This window comes from Botryllus schlosseri, chromosome 13 (genome assembly GCF_051294905.1).
Source record: "Botryllus schlosseri isolate E-star chromosome 13, Bs_hap1, whole genome shotgun sequence".
Classification (NCBI taxonomy): domain Eukaryota; kingdom Metazoa; phylum Chordata; class Ascidiacea; order Stolidobranchia; family Styelidae; genus Botryllus; species Botryllus schlosseri.
Window position 1 is genome coordinate 18,218,470 of NC_137248.1, and position 14,936 is coordinate 18,233,405.

General features: G+C 40.0%; 1 long non-coding RNA gene across 1 annotated transcript; it reads left to right on the forward strand.

Moving 5' to 3' along the window:
* The first annotated feature begins 666 nt into the window (after positions 1–666).
* On the forward strand, positions 667–13,397 carry LOC145453467 (uncharacterized). Its single transcript, XR_013919776.1, has 3 exons — positions 667–844; positions 7,913–8,023; positions 12,801–13,397. It is a non-coding gene; the product is annotated as an uncharacterized LOC145453467 (long non-coding RNA).
* The last annotated feature ends 1,539 nt before the right edge of the window (positions 13,398–14,936 follow it).

Consider the following 14,936-nt stretch of genomic DNA (forward strand, 5'->3'; position numbering starts at 1 on the left):
GCGGAATCGGTGTATTATATGGTCAGGGGTGTACAAGGTATGGGTAAACGTTAAAAGGGTGTACCACGACGGAAAAGGTTGAAGAGCACTGATCTAGGCTGATGGACGTTGTGAAAGTAAAATAGCCCGAATGTTGTATTGAAATCGTTTGTAAACATTACTATTGTACATTTCAAATTTTCAGGGTGAATGATTTCGTATCATTTATCCATATTTCTTTCCGTAATCATATTATGTTGTTGGGGATCTTTGGAACTTGTTTAGAAATGTACAGGATAAACCGATAAATTTATTTTTTACAAGTGGCTCGTTAACAAATAAAAAATGAAATTGGGTAGGATTGAGCATAAAATAATATAAATTAAAGTGAAATTGGGATATATAATCAAATTATGATTTGTGATTGCAAAGCTTATGTTTTTTAAGTTCTACAGTTCTGATGATATTTCGGCAGCTGTATCCTATTTCTGTAAGATCATTGTGCTGCTTGACATTTGCTGTTTGTCACCATTTTTTGATTTACGCAGTAGAAAACATTCTCTATATCCATCTTACTGTATTTTACTATTGTCGATACCTGAGCATTAAGGCCCGCGAGTAAATATATACGATAACTATTCATTTATACAGTATTTTGATCATTCAATAACATTTTGATACCAATACGAATGAATTATAGGCACACATTAATTTGATTTTATATACAGACACTTCTTTATCTTGGCCGTCGCTATTATAACAAAGCTTCAATTGATCAAGAGGACAGCGTATGTGATGACTTGGATTATCGCTTTGAGTCTCGCCTACAGTTCCTCTCGAAACGAGCATCACTCAACTCGCAGACGTAAGTTGTGGTTAGGTTTCACGATAAACTTGTCGATTCGTCATATTTGCTCGGGATTCAATGATCGGTTTGACTGACCTCATAGCGTATTAGTTTCGTACTGTTCATTAGAAACACCGAAAAGGGGAGGCGCACTACATATTGATTTCGAAGTTATTTTTCGATCGCATTCATTACCTACAAATGGGGAAGCGATAATTTAGGACAGGGGTCACCAACTCAAAACGGGTCGCTGGCCAATTTTCTAATTTCGTAGCGGCCGCGGGCCGCATGCATTCAATATCGATACAAGATAGGCAACTACGTTTTAAAACTCTACGTAAGTACAACGCTGTGCTACCGATAACATAGGGGATTGGCATAGTGACCACAAAAGAAGTAATATTTTATTAAAGGAATACAAATACAACAGAAACTCGATAGACCTCGAAATGCTTTTCAGCGACTAAGGAATCGATATTGGGGCTAGCGGGATACGTTACTAGCTGAAAGACCATCTCCACGTGAAGCTTGATCCTGTGGGGAAGCCCTAAGCCAGTGGTTCTCAAACGTTTTTAGACACGTTTCGCTTTATAATACTGAAAGATTTCGCACTCCCGTTACCGTCATATCACAAAATGCAACCATAATGCTAGCAATCCCAACGGATAGTTTGGTGGCATGGCAGGTTATGACTGTTGATGAGAGAATTGTATTCTATGAACTCCGGACTACACACAGAGCGATAAGTACGAATAAGGGATGAATCGCGCGAAGCGCGAAAAATTTTTCAGTTGACCGCAGCTCCACGCCCCCAGTTTGAGAACCACTGCCCTAAGCCGTTTTCTAGGAGTCTCGGTCTTGGCAGTGTTTGGGCAATTGCACGTTAAGGTAATATGTCCATTCACATCAACTGATTCTGACTCGATGGAATGCTGTTGCCATTGCCAAAGCCGTTTCAGCTAGTGGCGAATAGTGATGTTGGACACAGCAGAATAGCCTATTCTGAAACAACAACAACAATATGTTGGAACTGTACTCAATTTCACGATTTCAAAATGCTATTTTTAGCTTTCTTCCGAAATCTCAAATCAAGTCGCGGGCCGCGTGTTGGTGACCCCTGATTTAGGACCTTCAAAACGACAGATAACATCTGACGGAAGGCTTAGCATTAGATTAGCATTAGATCCACGCACAAGCACGTATAGTTATGGTGATTGTGTCTCATGCATACCGTAAAATCATAATATATAGGAAGTCACGGTTTCGGCTTGAATTTCCGACTTTTGGCAACTATTCGGCCGTGAGAAGCAAAGTATGCGCTCTGCAAGCCTATTTAGATGTACTTGAAACACCTATTAGTATGATTAATCACGTCACAAAGTACTGTGAGTTCTGCAGTCTTAAATTCATGACGAGCGGCGGTTAATCAGGCTTGCAGTTGAACAGTGCTGATGAATACGGTTTCTCGAATCACGGTTTCGTTATTTACTTGTGACTGATTCGTTATTTATAATGAATTCCCTTGGGCATTGCACAATGCACATTCACCTGCACATACACATACACAATTGCTATTTGGTATTACTTATAGGTATTCGACGATCGTATCACAGACACTATGTGGCTTCAAATTTCAATATTTAGGCATATACAAATGGAACAGTAGCAAAGACGAAATATGAAATGGTGTCGACAAATTTTCAACAAAAATACGCTAGGCAATAACTGTAAGTGAATGCTCCAATCCCGAAATCAACATATCAGAGATCCTATATTTGATTTCGGAGGCTGAATTAGGGTAATGTGATTCCACTTGACATAACAAAGGTCACGGTATAGGCCAGCGTACGAGGATGGAGATACTTGTCGCGCCGTTATTTATATAACTTCGCGTATCCTACTCATTTTCTCATGTCTCAATAGCTCTAGACACGATGAACAGCTTATTCAATGACTCTCTTTTCAAGCGCAAACGCAACTTGAAGCAGATTTGATCTTTGCGATAAAATTCGGCTAGGGTGCTCTTGGTCCATGATGTCTTTCAACTCCCGTTGCAGTGTCTGAAACAGGGCTACTGGAATTTATTTATTCAAGACCGTAAGAGATTTTCGTATATTGTCATAATAAAGTCGTAATCACCGTGCCCACAAATCTAAAACGAAATGGCAGGTGAACACTAAATAGCACAAATGTTTGAAATCTGTGGTTTTCGAGCCATATATGGCTTCAAAAAGCGTCATAGCTATGGATTGTTAAGCGGAATACAGCTTTTTCGTGAATTATCCTAAATTTACATGAAGTAGAGTTTCCAGGAGTATATTTATTCAACTTGAACTTTACTTCGTGCGAATAAATTCTTGACTATCATGTGGGTATATCTTCCTCCCGAAGACAAAATGCAAAAAATCGCATAAGAGGTCTACGTCACCAGTATTCGCAATTACGAAATAACGGTATATTCCTCGTATCGCTTGAGACTGTTGAAGGCCATTCAAATGCTTTAAGCTAGGAGTATCTAGCCGGCGGATGCGGAAATATTAGACACCGAGGATTTTGGTGTTAGCCATCATCTTAGCCACGACACACCTAGGTACTTGAAGTTTCGGCCAGAAGTGCGATCACAGAAAGGTCGATGGCGATAAAATGTTGACCGAAATGATCAACGCATGTTGGCCGAAACTTCCAATATTGATTTGCCCCGGCGCCGTTATGGATGGTGCCGAATATAGTCCTTGCAATCCTAGCCCCGAACGGCAAAATAATCTACCCCGTGAAGAAATATGAATTTGGAATCACGTGCGTCTCACGAAAACAGTTTTTTCTTTCAGTTTAGTCTGATAGGCGCGAGCGACTCCAATATTTTGAGTAGCGAGAATCGTTGCCGGAGGTCATTGAATAGCAACATGCTTAAACAAGGTTAATACTAATATTATGATACAACGACGATGGTGGCGCTTATCGCATGTCCGGGATTTGTACGGCACGATAGTTAATTTGATAAATTTAAGTGTCTTTACTTTTAATTTCATGGACAACTTTTCACGCTTGTGCACTCCCACTCTTCAGTCACTTTCTTGCATCCACTTTCGGGTGCCTGCTGCTGACTTTGAGCTCAGCTAATTCTTTGTCTGGGCTTTTTTAAGACGCTGTGTTTACAACGGGGTCGGCGTTGAGAATCCCAGATTAACCATCGAAACACAGAAAATCGAACCAGAACCCATAGGTGTTGTGACAGTGTTAATTAGCACACTGCACCACATACTTCCCATCCAGTTAATTAACAAGGTAATTACCGACAATGAACCCGTCTGAAGCTAACCCGCAAGAACTTCATGAATAGTCTTAACCGTGTGTCATAAACAGGACATGGACATAAATAATTACAAGCCCTACATTATCAAAGACACCATGAATTTCCATCGGCTCTTCCGAGCACGTATACGCTATGCAAGTATCAATAGTATTTTCAAAACATTCATATCAGCGATTTTAGTGCTTATTGAGCGGATAAACATAAACAGACAAGTGTGCGTTCGCCATTCCCTATTCCGGCTCGTTCACGAATCGCGTATTATCGGAATTCGTTCGCTTTGCAAAAGGTGAGTGACCAGGGTTGCATTTGAAACAAAAATCAATTTAAAACAAACATGTTCAAAACAAGGCCCTTTTTTGAAACATGTTATTTTAAAATTTTTTAAATCCATGGCGTCACTAATATTGTCACTGTGACGTCATAGTGGATTGACATTGACAATTGAAAATATAGTGAAAATGTAGCTCCTATGACGAACTATCTACGTGCTGTAGCTGTTGAACCGACTATTTTGAAGGTTCCAACCATCCCTTATCGTATACGTCGGCTATGTCGGATGGAAATTGTCCGTAGGCTCATGCAACATGTTTTTGGAAAGTATTTACGCAATTATGGCATGATTTTACAACTTGAAAAAAATTACAGTTTTTTAAGGCCTCCGTTTAAAACACTGTTATATCGGTTCAATTTCCACGTACATTTACCAAAAATTTCAAAAAAGAGGACAAATTCTCAAAAATAGGACATTTAGGCGTCCTCCAAGGACACTTTCGAAAAGGTCAAAAAGATGACAAATCCTCTTAAAAGAGGACGTATGGTAACCCTAGTATTAGCGAAACTATAGCTAAAAATCCGTGCAGTAAATGGCGAAGCCAGGGAGTCGTTGCTGTCAAGACATCATCGACGTTTACTGTCAGAGCACAAGCTCAGCTTTATTCAACTCAGACCTGGGCAAAGTGCGGCCCGCAGAGCTATTCTGCGCGGCGTGCGACAAGTTGCTGGGAATTCAAACATAAAACCTACTTTTCAATGTTGCTGCGTGGAATAAAGCCATACGCTGTATAAACTGAACCGAAACGGAAATTGGCTTACTTTGAAGCTTGTTCATTAATATTCCACGATTACGCAGCCTACGTTCCTCGCATGCGCAATCCAAATTCCAAATAAAGTAAATGTAGCAAAGTATATGCCGTAACGATTAAAGTCACAAGAAGTCATTCTTTCTATATAATTTAGTTCAAACCTTCTTTGTTGCCATTGTCACATTACGCATTACACGGTCTGTGCTTCAAATTATTACGTGATACGTTTCCAAATCCCTAATTCGTAAAACAAGTCAATCAGTGCTCGTTTTTACTATGAGACATCATCACCTATACGGGATAAATGGGCATGTCCAGCTGAAATTCAAACAAGGTATAGAGCACAAATAAAACTGCAAGCTCCGCTCAACAACAAGGCAATTTCAGCCAGTGTTGGGATCAAGTCACTACCTTCGAGTCACGAGTCATCTCGAGTCACTGCAGATTTTGACTCGAGTCAAGTCAAGTCACTCGATTTTCAAAGGTGACTCGAGTCAAGTCAAGTCACCCAATTTTTGGAGGTGACTCGAGTCCAGTCAAGTCAAGTCACGAGTCAAGTCACTAGTCGAGTCCAGTTGAATTTTCAAAGTACGAGACATTATTCAAAGTCATTGCATTATGCTAACTGTTTTAAATACAGACGGAGTCCTCATTTATTCTGAATCGAAAAACGAATAAAGAGTTGATTATACACGCAATAAGGCGCTCTATCGCTCATGCATACGTAGAACTGTCAAACTACGCAAGTATAGCGGTATAGCCGCAGTATAACAGGGGTGGGAAAACGCGACTCGCGAGCCGCATGCTGCTCTTTTAGCATGTGGCTCTTCAATGAGTGGGCAATGTGCATTCGGTGATAATGAGCGTACGCCACTGTGCCTTTTGCGTCAAGGTTCGCCTGATAATCACAAAGCTAGTATTTAACGATCATTACGAAACCAAACACCAAAACTTTAATTGCCACGAGTTACCTAAATAAGACATATTTACCAAGTATTATGGTTACCGAGCTCCGCACTGTTTGACGTCATGTCAGCCCGATTTCAAACACCTTGCAGCCAGGGTGGAGACGCATCGTAGTAATAATAAACTTCATTCGATACGCCACTTTTCCTTGTGACGGAATAAATTGGTGTATATCAATTTGTGTGTTGTGACTCTTTTAAGGCAGCGATTTTTGATATGCGGCTCGCGCGTGAAGCAGCTCTGCCCACCCCTGATCTATAATAATTAATCGGCCAAAATATGGGATAACATATGAGACATCAGAAAGTTCAAAAACCGATATCAAGCAATACTCTATCCACTTATATATCCATGATTTACCTACCATTATAAACGTGTGGACGATATTCGTTCGATTTAACATAACATCGTTGGGTTATATTTTTCATCTCAACAAGTCACACAAAATGTTCAATGCGATAAGACACAATGCGATATCATGAACAGTTAGGAGGATGTCGAACGACACGCATCAGTAGCGATCCTTTACTCTAACATCCACCTCGGCCTAGAGTGCCCGTTGTCACAGCTCTTTTCGATGTGATCTTTTTTGAAGCCGCGGCCCTTTCTACAAGTTCTCTCTATTCCTTGTGAGTGCTTTCTTTCGTCGGGTCTTTTACTGGGCTTTTATGTCGCCGTAAGAACGGCAACGGCGGGGGAAGAGGAGCCCACATAAACCTCCGACGGGAATCGAACCCGATCCGTCAGATTGATGGGCGCTTATCGTAACCACTACACTATCTACCCCGCTAAAGCACACAAGAAGGTTGGTTGAGGCGAGCAAATTTACGACAACATAAGCTATAAGCTCCGATCACTGCGTTGACGATCAATTCATTACTGACGTAACAATGGAGGATCGGTAAAACGCACAATCATTGAGTGAACGGTTAACAATCCGAAGTTATACAAGATACGGCGATTTAGTCGACATCGATTACTTGATGACTTGAAATTGACTCGTAAATTTTGCTTCGAGTCAATAGTCAATCTGCATTTCTGAAGCGTCGAGTCAAGTCAAGTCATTTTGGCTAAGTGACTCGAGTCAAGTCAAGTCATACGAAAAAGGTGACTCGAGTCTGACTCGAGTCATCCCAACACTGATTTCAGCAAGCCGCACACTGTTCGGAAGGCAGCGACCAAGACAATAAGCTTTGTAGTATCCCAAATACATTTTAATGTATTGATATAAAAACGTGGATAGGGGCTTCAAAGAGAGTTCAAAATGTATCAAATGAAACTAAAAATAAATATTATTTTTGTTAATTAACCGTCATTTTCTCATTATCTAATATCAACGCTTCCACTGAGCAGTATTTATTACCAATCTGATTCACTGCTTTCAATTTAGAAATTATTACGCTGTAGAATATAGCTAAAAATTTTGACTCGGCCCGCCAACGTATTTTCTATTTCTCATTTGACCCGCGGAGAAAAATAATTGCCCACCCCTGATTCAACGAATCAAAACAATAATAGTATTTATCCCCATCCAGCAAGTGCCATCGCTGTATTGGGTCTCTCGATATGGTTCATATTACTAGAAGTAAGAAAAGCACTAAGCAATGAGCATTGATCCGAATTGGCAACTTAAACCACCGTCGACTCACTCTCTCTTACGCACATATATGTTGACTGCAAGTTATTTCGTTTCCGAACTAATAGGAAATCTTTTCTATTCGCTAGTGGTGAAGGCATTCCGTTTACTTTCGACCAGATGTAAATCTACATACTGTCCGGCAATATTCAACGAAGATGGATGCATGCGTTTTAGGAAAGATAGAATCGAAATGAAATGTGAGTACTTGAAACCGTAAAACACATAGGATTACGAAGATCATCGGAATACGATACGGCCCTGAGCGTTTCGACTCAAAAAAAATCAAGAATATATTCTATGGATAACAAATGGACGCGAGGAAAATATTGAGCATTACTTCACATCAACTTAGTGTAATTGTCGCAACGACGGTTGCGCTTACCGTCTCGAATGGTCATGTTGGCCTACACCACGACTCTGACTTCGTAATATCGATTATATCAAATGCAAGTGTATTCGTTTGTTAGGTCATGTATTGAGAATTCTTATCAATTCAAAACATCGCAAGATTACGATAGAAGGAAAAGACAAGAAGGTGTCAAAATGACTTGGTGTACTCTATTAAATCGCATACCCATCATGGCCTAGAACAGTGGCTCCCAACCGGAGTCCGCGAAGCATTTTCAAGGGGCCCTCGAAACTACTAACTTTGAAAAATGATAATGATTTGTAATTTTGTAAATTAGGAAATAACGAAGCGGGTTCGCTTCATAACTGCTAACACTTCAGGACTCACATCCACATAATGACTGTCTGAATTGAAATATCCTACTGTACAAACTCATTTAATTGCTAAATTGTCAATAGCTCATTGATACAAACATATTGCTGTTTAGAGATGTTTCGTTAGGGTTTGTGGAAAAAATAAAAAGTTGTAGTAGCAAGGTTAATCAGGGTGACTTCGAAATGTTTGCAAACCATTTTGGATTTGATATCTAAGCAAATTAGTGAACAGTGGTTTGAAATATGAATTACTGAAGTTTTCTTCATATCAGCTGTCCCAATAAAGGGGTTGCAATCCCGTCACGCAATCCATTTTTTCCTGTTAGATAGCCTACATAACCACTATTCCAGAATAACTTCAAGATGAGCTGCTGAATAGCAATTACTAGGCTAGACGTGATATGTTCAATAAAAAATCTTTTTTTCAATTCTATTGCCATGTATGTTGCGATAATATCCAAATGTGTTATAGGAAGCTTAAAGGGGCACTGCACTCTAAAAATGATGTGGTCTCAAATTGACGGACAAAACGAAAGAAAAAGTTCGGCCACAGCCGTTTTCTTCGGAACGCCACCGTAATGGAGCTGTAATGTATTGAAATTTCCACAGATGCATCACGCTCCAGCAGTCACGCAGAGATCGAACTTTATATAGTAGTCACTAGTCAGCCGATAATATGAAGGAAATAGAATACACTAGGCCCGATTTTGACATAAATCTCCTGACTGAACATCGTCCGTTGAACGCGGTATCTAAACCACCTTGGCGTGTACGACATATTTCCTTCATAACATCAGCTGACAACTATATAAAGTTCGATCTCTGCGTGACTGCTGGAGCGTGATATGTCTGTGGAAATTTCAATACATTACAGCTCCATTACGGTGGCGTTCTGAAGAAAACGTCTGCGGCCAAAATTTTTCTTTCGTTTTGTCCTTCAATTTGAGACCACATCATTTTTAGAGTGCAGTGCCCCTTTAACGCATTACTGGTACATCTGCCATCACCCACCACCTATCTTTGTGAAAATGTATTTTCAGCGCCCGTTCTTTTCAAATCAACGGCGCGGATATTCAAAGCACGAACACTTATTTCACGAAATGTAGCTGCAGAATTCGCTTTGAAATAAGAAAAGTTTACCTGTAACTTATACATATAGTATGATGTTATTTTCAAGACAAGTCATTTTGTTGCTGTTTATTACCGCCCTAATTCAGTTAATATTTGTACAAGGCAGATTTAACGGAGTATATTGGTATAACGCCATTTAAATATTATTCGATAAGGAGTTGGTAAACCTTACATAATTATCTGAACTGGAACCTGATAAGACCTTTGTAAGTCGTATATTTTATCGTGTGAACGTAGATAACAATTTGTGCATGTACTCTCTCGTGGCTATGAGAGACGGTCATTCAATTCATGATTTTTCGCTGATTGGGAAGTCCGTTACTTTGTCGTACGTGATTCAATAAAGTTACAAGCCGGGGAGACGGAAACAAAATATATTCGTCCGTGTGATCCATCGAATACGTGTCCAATAGACAGGCTTCGTGGTACGTCAGCCAACAAGGCCGTACGGCGCGGTTACGCCGGTTCGTCGAACGAAAGAAGAAACACGCAGCGAATTGTAAACGCAACCTTCTTGGAGTCAGATATACAATTATACAACTACAAACATTCGCTCTGCGTTAAATGGTGACCCCGACATTTAAGTAATCAAGACGGACCGGCCGACCGAAGACAATCAATATAAAGATACGCCCTGCCCGACGGCGAGAAATAGCGATACAGCAACGGACCACGGAAACGATAAATATAAAGATTCGCCTTGCAAGACGGCGAGAAAGACCATTCACAGGAAACGACGATACGTTATTGCCAGGAAGAAATGCAGCGGGGTTGTGCTTTCGACGATCAATACGCCGTAACGAAGACAACAATGAAGAAGACGTATGCAGTGTCAGAAAATGCTCGGAAATCGCAGAAGTTTAGCAGATTTGCGGACGGTGGTGCTTCAAGCATGCATCACACGGATTAGAAAAATGTAAGGTAGATCGACTTTATTATCTTGCACTACGACGTTAGTTGGTTACTGTTATTGGGATATTGACAAAGTATAGTTTTGTAAAGTAACTTGCAATCATTGGTTTCTATACCCAGATAGGGGTCGCATTTCCTGCGAGTCAGGACGCAGGTGCTTATATAGCATAATGTTTTGATAAGAGATGTGTGCGGGTAAACCCGTAGCAAGAAGGCTACCCTATTTATTCGATGCCATGATGCATCCAATAGCTGAATAGCTTGATATGTATGTGTGATGAATGATGATATATTGCAAGCCTTATGAAGAGATATTAGGCCTCTGCCATACGACGATACCCTATGTTGAGTATATCATTGAGAAAATATGCACCGCGGTAGTGCATGATATTTGCAAACATTGCTTTGCATGTAATACAATAAATAGGGCACACTCTCGTTCTGTTGGTATATACCAATGTTAAATGCTACGTGATATGAATTAGGAAGTTTCATATCAATTTAGAATAAAATGATTGCTGGATGAATTATGATGTTGCCCCTGCATATAAAATCGTTTCCTGTCTCCAGTCCCTATGATTAGCCCCAGTCCATATGTTGTATGACCCTAGGTTTGAGATTTTGACCAATATACTCGTTTTTTTTTACACCAAGTTATTTTGGTGGGAAGGGGGAACTTTTAACGGAGTATATTGGTATAACGCCATTTAAATATTATTCGATAAGGAGTTGGTAAACCTTACATAATTATCTGAACTGGAACCTGATAAGACCTTTGTAAGTCGTATATTTTATCGTGTGAACGTAGATAACAATTTGTGCATGTACTCTCTCGTGGCTATGAGAGACGGTCATTCAATTCATGATTTTTCGCTGATTGGGAAGTCCGTTACTTTGTCGTACGTGATTCAATAAAGTTACAAGCCGGGGAGACGGAAACAAAATATATTCGTCCGTGTGATCCATCGAATACGTGTCCAATAGACAGGCTTCGTGATACGTCAGCCAACAAGGCCGTACGGCGCGGTTACGCCGGTTCGTCGAACGAAAGAAGAAACACGCAGCGAATTGTAAACGCAACCTTCTTGGAGTCAGATATACAATTATACAACTACAAACATTCGCTCTGCGTTAAAGCAGATGACGGTTGAACGATAAATGAGCTAAATTCGAATTCAAACTTGTGGAGTCAGCAGCGGTCCGTGAAGACAAAAAGGTTGAGAACCACTGGCCTGGAACATGTTAATAAGAGGCATGCAGACTGAATGATAAGTGTTGGATAACATGAAGAGGATAAGCTATGAAAATAAAGTGGCATATGTCGCCTGTCGGTAGGGGAAGTCGATATGTCAGATCGTGGTCCGGTAATGTTGAAGGTTGTCTAGTGTTTCTACAAAGCGCTCAGCGGTGTTGTAATGGCTCGAGTTGTAATTTTTCGGTACTCGACTTGACTCGAGTCATTTACTAAAAATGGAAAATGACGCGGCTCGAATTGAGTCATTTTGTGTATTGACTCGACTTGTGCTTGAGTCATTGCGCATGACTCAAAACAAATCGGGCCAGAAACTGTCTTTGATCTGTATGAATGAACCTGTTAAGATTAGAGGTGGTCAAAATAGTCATCGTTGGTACGAAATCAAAAGTAGAAGTAATGACGTAATATTCATTCTTAAATACAATTAGAACTAACGATTTCGAATTCAGTAAAAGAATAGGTAAAACTGAAAACTGTGAAGAGGAATATCTGATTTTATCATACCTTATATACACACCATTACTTCTTAAGAGTCAGACAAGTGAGTTTATTATGAATGAGACAACTTCGTTTCACCCTAGCAGTGTTGTAAGAAATGAGTTGAACATCAGTTGAACTCGAAGTTGAACAGTGAACATGCAGTAATAAAAATAAAATGACTTCAACTCAGACTCGAGTCTCATCATTGCGACTCGGAATTGACCGTTTGAAGCCTCAGTTGGACTCGGACTTGACTCGGTGGTAAATTGAAAATGACTCGACTTGACTTGAGATTGACTTGTCACTCGAAACCTTGTGACTTGGTTACAAGCCTGATACTCATTTCAGCCGTTCATCTTCCTGCCACTGTGAGCGCATGTTAGCAGCAACAACACAGCGACCCCCCTTAGTAATGGACGTTAATTGGATATGTACCCGATTTGTTAATTGCAATAATATTCATCTTTTTTTAGTCTGCCGGATCTGTAAGAGCTACTTGTGTGGAGGAGCCGAGTCCAAGAAGTCTCCGCTGGGGTGGTGGTCATGAGAAATCCTCCAAAAAAAACTGGTCTTTTTTCAATGGATCTTTTGTTCACCGCATTTATTTGGCACCAGGGTTACGTTGCATGTGTACTCGAGTCTTGTTATTTGTGTGTCTAGAATAGTCACATATTTACGCTTTTATTGATAAGTCAAAGTCCTCTTTTGAAATGTTCCTTGCACATTATTGGAATACATAATTGACATTATGAATTAACTTCGACTGCACGGTCGTGTTCGGTGCTTCATAAATATAGGCCTATACTATCCAACCGATTTTAACTACAGCCTATTATACGTACTTATAGGTCAGCGGTCGGGAAGCATGGCTCACGCGCCACATATGGCTCTTTTGGGAATATTGTATGGCTCTCTGATAAATTTTCTATTTGACACATAATTCGCATCTTATTTATCAATATTGATGTAACTTCGATGTCAATTTTCGAATCCGCCTTAATCATTTCTTGTGGTAGCTGAGACAAGTCTATGTGACTCTGAGGTCAAAACATGACGGATCCTTTCCAGAATCCTAGAATATATGTCAAATAGTGCCTGCTGATAACTGCTCAGAATGCCCAATGCTTATTTCTCATTCCAGTATAATCGTTTTTTGATAATACCGCAAACACGGCCCCTTCAAGTTATTTAGGGGTAAAGGCCTACGTCGGACAAATCTTATAGGTCCTGTTCGATACGAAGTTTGTATAATGACGAAAACAAGGTTCCTGAGTAGTAAAGTTAACCGAATGATATCAGTTGAAAATTTTGATTATCCTGGATTAGGGGAACTGATTGAATCGTGCGTGACTGCCATTGAGGGTGGCTATATACCTTCTTGCATGTTGCACGAATTGCTTGGAAAGTGGCTTTATTGTAATAACGTGCTACTAGAGAATACACAATAGTTTCGTACTGTAATTCTTGTCTAAAAGTGTTGATTTTGCGTTAAAATATACATGCTAATTGCCTTAAATTTCGAAAAATATCATTTGGCACTCATGAAATCAGAGTTTATAATATAGGTAGCTGCAACAGTTTCCCGAACAACGTGTCGCTTGCTGCTTGCTCAACAGCCGTTTTTCATTGAGTCGCACATAATGACGTCACTGATATTCATTGTGATGTCACAGTTGACACTGCTTTATGGCTCTTCGGAAGTTACTATTGTAAATATAGAGCCAATACGGCTCTTGTGACCGAAAAGGTTCCCGACCGCTGCCACAGATGTTCAACCTACATGATTTGACAAAATATATCATGATCTTAAAGATAAACGATGTAGTTCGAGATATTCTGAATTCCATGTCGGCAATGTTTTGCGACGTAACTGTCAAGTTCAAAATGTCAATCCTTTGCTACACGCTTCATGAAGCCAGAGGAATCGAGTATTATCATGACCTTCCTTTGTGTACGCACTTTTGCGGTATAAGGGGATATTTTGTGCCATGTAAGCTCTTTTCGAGTGGAACTGCTGCCTACGTTTGAAGTGCTACATCAACAACCAGCGCCAAACTTTGGGCATCAGGACATTATTTACTATCGTCAAATTTATTATACGTTAAGCTTTTTTGTACTGTATGACCATCACCAGGAGAGATCGCCGGTGAAACTGATAAACCAAATTTGAAACATGGCAGGAATTATGTGACTGTGACGAAAAATCCAGTAATCACTGACCGCTGAATGGTATTTTACGTACGACGTATGGTTAACTGCAGCGAACAATTCTATATACTGTGAGGATCATAGAAATATGAATGTATGAGTAAAATTTAACCAAACAAGCCGGTTAGTCGGAAAGTAACATTCTTGCAAGGGGCTTAACTTCCCAGGTATTTGAACCAATTTCTGTAATCAGGATTGCCAGATACGGTAATATTTACGGTTATAAGATATAAGTTAAAAGAGAACCCATTTCATTCATCTTCCTCCTCTGTAATAATAAGCTATTACAAGTGCCGAGAAGTTTAACGAACAAATAAGGATTTTCCAGGGAGCGAGTGGTTCCCCACCTTTTTTCTCTGTTCACCCCTAGGCTTATTTTGGAACCCTTGATTCTCCACTCC